General features: G+C 37.5%; 1 pseudogene; it reads right to left on the bottom strand.

Annotated features, from left to right (window-relative positions):
* Positions 1–1111: 1111 nt before the first annotated feature.
* Positions 1112–2459, bottom strand: LOC149182396 (protein DETOXIFICATION 40-like; annotated as a pseudogene).
* Between the last annotated feature and the right edge of the window lie 4088 nt (positions 2460–6547).

The raw sequence follows: 6547 nt of genomic DNA, 5'->3' as shown, positions 1-6547 counted from the left end.
CATGTAATAACTTCCTAATTGCTGGTCTGCAGTTACCAATACATTGGTCGTCTGGCCTGGTATGATCATCAAGTGCTCTGTAACAAAGGGCTTAGTATACTCTCCATTGTATAGTGCTGCAGAATCATATAAGGATAAATCATCTTGATTATCCATGTTACTGGATCTCGAAGGTTGAACTTCATAGTCCTCGATAACATGGCCCGAGGCTTCATTTTCTGCTATACTCATTGTTATCAGTGAGAGTATCGGCTTCATAGTGATCTGTATAGAGTAGTCTTTGAATTGTTCTGATTGCCGGAATTTCTAGGAGTTCAGAGTTCTGGCATATACTCTCGATGTCCCTTAGTTTTCCAAAGTAAAAGTCTCTTTCCTTTTCCAAATTGTCAACTGCAACCTTCAGCTCTGCAACCTGTGTTGCAGCTAGGGATGGCAGTGGTGTATTCTTTGGAGCGTTTTTGCTTACATGTCCATTTGAATTTGGTCTAGAATCTGCTCAGTGACTATTATTAGAGGACGAAGTTGTAGGCCTGGACATTGCAGGTACCTTTGTTGCACCCGTTGTCTGCGAATGGAGGCTCAAAGCTACTTTTCTATTTAGCTCTTTCCCTCCTTTGCATGTTTCTCTTCTCTCAACTGCATTATAACCATTCCTGCGGGTAAAGTTTCCAACATTTGTAGAATCACAGTATCGTTTCAACCATTGCATAAACTCAAGATTGTCTAATGGCCTTCCTTTCACCAGTTTGTTTACTTCAATATGCTTGGCTATCTTAAGCTTGTTGAAGACTTCTTGCAGCACCTTATAGTTCTGGATCATCTCATACTCAGATTTGGCTTCAAAATTGACCTGCCTCGAGATCACTCCATAGATATGCGAGGATTGCATACTCCGTCCCCATCTTCACTGGATATCTGTTGTAAGATTATCCCTTTAGCTCTTTGCAAATTGAAGGAGTCGATTTGATACGAGACTGGGCGCATAAATATAAACAAATTTTGTGCTGGACTGAGTGCGTAGCGCGCTATCCCAGTGCGTAGCGCACAGCCTGATGCGTAGCGCCTGTGTAATTTTACACTGGCCGCGCTCACCCAATGCATAGTGCTCAGCTCAGTGCGTAGCGCACACCTCCAATGCGTAGCGCACACCTGACAGCACTGCCTGTATTCCATTAAGAAGGATAGATGCAGTAAGAAATGGAACCAACTCTGAGACTCTTTCTGTGACAGTCGAGCTGCTTGTGAAGAGATAACCCAAGACATTTTTGCAAAGAAGAAAAACTATTGCAAAGAATATGCTGATGACTGAAGATGTAGCGACCGAAACAAAAACTGAAAAGCATGCAGCCTCAGCATTCCCAACACCAAGTTCATTGGAGACCCTTACGCTGCAAAGAGAATATTATGAACAGGAGGGAACATCTTATGGCAACGTCGAAGCCAAGTGGTATCATCATCTCCAGAAGTATCATACTAATGCTTTGATGACCAATGTCGTGGAGCATCAGGATTAACTACCTTATGGAAAGTGGCATCTATATCAACTGCTGGATCATTCAATGTCCCAGCAAGAAAAACGAGGATCTGATAGTACCATATCTGCAGGAATACCATTATGGCTGAAAATATAGATAGTCTTAAGAATGATGGAAGTTGGCGGAATGCAATTAATTTGAAGCCCATCCATGAAGCTTTGCATGAAGCAGAATGCATTATGTAAAGAAACTCAAGGATGGTCATAAGCCAGCACGATACATTGTGTGTCATGACAATACCAATGAGGCCTAGTTTTAGTTTGAAGGCAGTTATCCAACAGAATATAAGGTGTAAGATTAATACTCCTCCCGAGATCCAAACTATAGGTAAGACTAAACTCTGTGCATGTAAAAACTTCTGAACAGATACATTTACTGCAAATGCAAACAGTTGGGGAAGCATCCATTTCAAGAGAAGTCCTGACTTAGCAGCAATGGCAGTTGTTTGGCCAAACAGTTTGAATATAGGTTCTGCAAAAAGGCATGGAATGGACAATAAAAACTCCTGGATCTCCAATACAACAGCTACAGCTTCCTTGATAAAATGTGTCTCATCCAATATTATTCGATTCCATTTGACTGAATATAGAATAGAGGAGCTGTCCTCAAGCGGTGCGAATTGACTGCTGGCATTTGAAGAGCTGGAGAATTTGAAACATTTTGACAAATTTAAAAAACACATTTAATGATTTCTTCTTCAAAACAGGGTTTTGAAGAAGAATCAATCTCACATTATTGCGATGACATTCCTGAAAAACTTACTGCGTTATTTCACACTTCTGCAGACAAAACCCTGGACTTAAGACATAAAATGACTCTTCTGATCAAAATGGCATTTAATGACTACCAGTGACGAGAAATGAACCGTGGTGAATTTGACTGCAGCGAGCTGACAAGACGGAGTCTAACAGATGGAACATCCATAACCGAGCACATCTATGATTTTCTAAAATTTTGTGAACATTACGAAATTGATGATGAACATTTTACATGTATCACTTTCTTCCTCACCCTTTAAGGTCATGTTGATCGATGGTGTCATACCTTACCACCTGCTTCCATCCATTATTTTCATCATTTACTCAAGGAGTTTTATCAAGCCTTTGATAGGTATGATTACCAAGATGTTTACAAAAGAATCAATCAGCTAAGAGTGAATCCTAATGAATCAATTGAGGATTTTTCTAATCGATTCCTTCACCTTAGTTATGAATTTTCTGAAGAAAACACTAATTGAGATTTCTTAAAACAAAAATTTGAGCATTTGGTTCATATCTCTTTGCATAGTGAATCCAAATCACTTGATGTTTCTTATTCCCCAACTCTTGTAAATTGTGAGACACCTTTAATTTCAGAGGAGGAACTTGCTACTTATTTTGTTCCTTGTCCTCCTCCTTTTCTAGTTTCGATGAGGGTGCCTCCTCACAATGATAATAAATTTGCGAAACCTACACATCAAATTCCTAATCCATATTTGCATCCTCCTTCCACATTTCATGACTCAATTCCCATGGAGGAAATCACAGAGTGATTCATGGGGCCTGGGTTGAAGGCTAATTTTCATTCCTCAAGATGACATTAGCGCTCTTAACTTCAATCTTGAATTTGGTTGTTATGATATTCCGACACATAGAAAATACTTAAGTATAACTTGGTCTAGTGTATAGTTAGGTAAAGTGTGTTTCTTTACTATGTACTTTTTGTAACTTACAATCCAACAGTCACAATATGTTCTAGACATGAAGTGATCTGACGGTTCATTCTCTCCTCGGTATTACCGACACTTGATCCATAGCTTAACACCTGATTGATTGATGATATCTATTTAAAGAGCGTGGAGGATCATTTGTAAAGTGACCGGTCATGAGAGAAGCTTATGTAAATTTTCTTTCTTTTACATTAATAAATTGCCTGAAGTGGCCGCGTTGGATCAGGCCGTGGAATGTTTCCCTCTTTGAGGGTTTTATCCACGTTAAGATTACTAGTTTATTGATCTGTGATCTATTTGTGAGTGGTGTCCTTTGGTGTTCTATCTGAGGAACTTACCTTGTAAATTACTACATGGTATCAGAGCTATTCGAGGCCTGCATCCATTAGTGATTCAAATTCGAAGCTGGTACAACTGCATCCAACTTTCGTTTCCTAGATCTACTATTTCTAACCACTTTCCAGCCGCGAGGAATACTCTATTGTGTTAGGAGCATCTGTTCCAGTGAGGAACCCTTTTCGTTTCATGCGAAAAGGTTTATGGTAGCCCTAGCTACATCATTTTTAAGATCTCAAGGTATACAATCTTTATTTGCAGTTTTAATTATTTATCTCTTTGTTTATTTCGATTTATTTATCTCTCTGTTCTTTATTACTGGATCTATACATTTCATTTCCGCGTACGCTCTTTGCCCCATGACTCTATGTGATCTGGGCAAACCAGAAATAGAAGGAAAAGTTTTTCTCATACGTATGCTCTTTTTTGTTACGCCTTAGTGTGATCTCGGAAATTGAGAGACATTGAAAAAATATATAGTTTTCGGCAAAATCTAACTTTAAGCCATAGGACTTGGATTACTTTTGCGTGTTCGTTTTAGTTTGTGTGTGTGCTTTATAGGAAAAAAGAAGTTTTTCAAGTAATCACACACTCCAAAGCTTCAGTAAGCCAAAAAAAAAAAACCCCTTCCTCTTTTAAAAAAATTACTAACATTTTAAACTAGCTCACATGGTTCAAAGTTACTTTATGAGAATAAAAATCTTCGGTTCAAGTCTTTCTTTTTATTGAGTTACTTTTTCAAAAAACACATGTAACTTATGTTTTAAAGTTACTTTATGTAAAAGTGTTCTCACCCATTATAAAAAGTGAGTCACTTATAATTCTAAAGTTACTTTATCTTTTATTTAAGTTACGATTTAGTGGATAGTTCATAAAGTACCATTGTAAAAGTGACTTTCACTTATTTATAAAAGTGGGTCACATAAAGTTTTTTAAAGTGATCTAATTAGATTAATTTTGGGACGGGGGGCTGGGCGAGGGAATTTTTCTTTTTAAATATAACACTATCATTCACTTCCCAACATTCACGTAGTTCATCGACATCTTCAACAACTTTTCTTCAAAAAGCCATAGTTTCTTCATCCGAAAGCCATTTTCAGAGCTGTTTTTTTTCAATCGGCCTAATTTTTCGAGATCTTTCCATTGGAACACTTGGTTTCAACATATTCAGATCCAATTTATTTTAAAATGGAATGTCTACATGCCTAGTTATTATTGACAATACCAACTACTTCCAATGGCTATCTTACATTGTGGATTTACTTAGAAGTAAAGGTATTTATAGATTAGCCCCAGGCCAAGAATCTAAACCTAAATATGAAGATAAGCTAGACAAATGGGAAAATAAGCAATATCAAGCACGTGGGTTGATAGGGATGTCTCTTTCTCCAGACCTTAGATTCCATATCACAGAACTTGATACCCCTGATGAAGCAATGAAACAACTCAATAATTTTTTTGGAATTAAAAATGAAATTAGAGCCCATCAACTTGAAAACGAGTTGCTTACATTGGACCCCAATAATTTTTCTTCCATTGATTTTTTTTCCAAGTTCAAGACCCTTAGACTTCTCTTGGAAGGTGTTAAGGTTAAGAAAGAAGATGGTAGCCTTATCTATTCCATTCTTACTAAGTTAGGACCGGCCTACTTTATGTTTCTTTTGTTAGCCTCACTCTCTTAAAAATCAATAATAATTCCAATTAATAAATTAAATAAATAAAATCATGAGAATTCCTCAAACTAAGGAGTCTAGTTTAGATGAGAGATTCTGTCCAACTAGCTCTCCTAAATTAGTGAGTAAGTTGAGAAATTGTCTCAATCAAGTGAGTCTAAGATAGATGCACTATCTTAAGATCACTTACTCATGTATTTAAATGTATTATTAAATTTCTTGAATTATGTGAATTACATGAGGATGAGAGACCACGTGATGGCTCTTTGCCTTTTCCGCTAGTTTAATTTTTGTGTGTTAATTTGATGTGCATAGGGTTATATGGCTTTGTGATTCTTCTTCATGTGGTATCAGAGCCAAGTTAAGAGCTACTTTGTGCAAAGATTATGTTAGTAAAACCTATGGAGAGATGGCATTGAAGGTCTAAAGAAGTCTATTAGAACCTGTATTGAGACAAGAAGACTCGGTGAAGGCTACAATGAAATTGAGCGTTGGCGTTGGAATTGAGCATGGAATTGAGCGTTATCCTAGCAGAAGGGACACACTCCAAATTGCACAACTGCAAACTTCTCTGCAGCATCCTTGAGCTTTGAGTATTGAACATTGAATGTGTCAAATTCAAAATTCTCTCAAGAAATCATGGTATGAAATTTCCACATTTCAGTTCTCTCAGTGTAATATGGCCATTTCCAGACTGGTTTATGTAGTAAAATATTCTGTAAATCACAGTCTCCGCATATCTCTCTTGAAATTCTTGTGTACTATTTAGGAATTCCAATCCTAGATGTGTAGCCAGAAGCTCTCTCAATATGGCCTTGAAATCATCCTGAGTGAGATAGTTCTTGTCAGGCTGCCTTAGAATTGTGAAGATTTGGTTTGCCAAGTCCATAGTTACCATTTTCTCATCAATCCAATAATGAACAAAATGGTCCCTTGTCACAACCCCTGTATTATCCACATCACTCTTTTTGAACAAAGTGGTAGACTCTGTAGAAAAATAGCCTTTCAGATCAAGTGTAGTGAGGAAAAGGGAAAGTTGGTGACACTGATTCCAGATCGCGATTAAAGTTTCCTGACAATGTGGTGGAATGAAAAAATGTGTGATGATGTAGAAACTGCGGGAGCCCACATTGGCCATGTCAAGTGCCCAAACGGATTTGTCGAACAAATGGATTTGTAGAATCTTTTGAAGCACTGGCAGGAAATAGTTGTTGTCTATTCTCATGTACCTTCAAATTCTCGAATTTGCAGGTTTGCACCCGCAAAATTCAATGCTATAATGTCTTTCTTGATAA

This window comes from Pinus tabuliformis, chromosome 3_2 (assembly GCF_031772625.1).
Source record: "Pinus tabuliformis cultivar Carrire ecotype Pingquan chromosome 3_2, CPIR1, whole genome shotgun sequence".
In the NCBI taxonomy this organism is placed as follows: Eukaryota; Viridiplantae; Streptophyta; class Pinopsida; order Pinales; family Pinaceae; genus Pinus; species Pinus tabuliformis.
The sequence above is the reverse complement of the archived record's forward strand: the minus strand, read 5'-3'. Positions and strand labels throughout refer to the sequence as shown.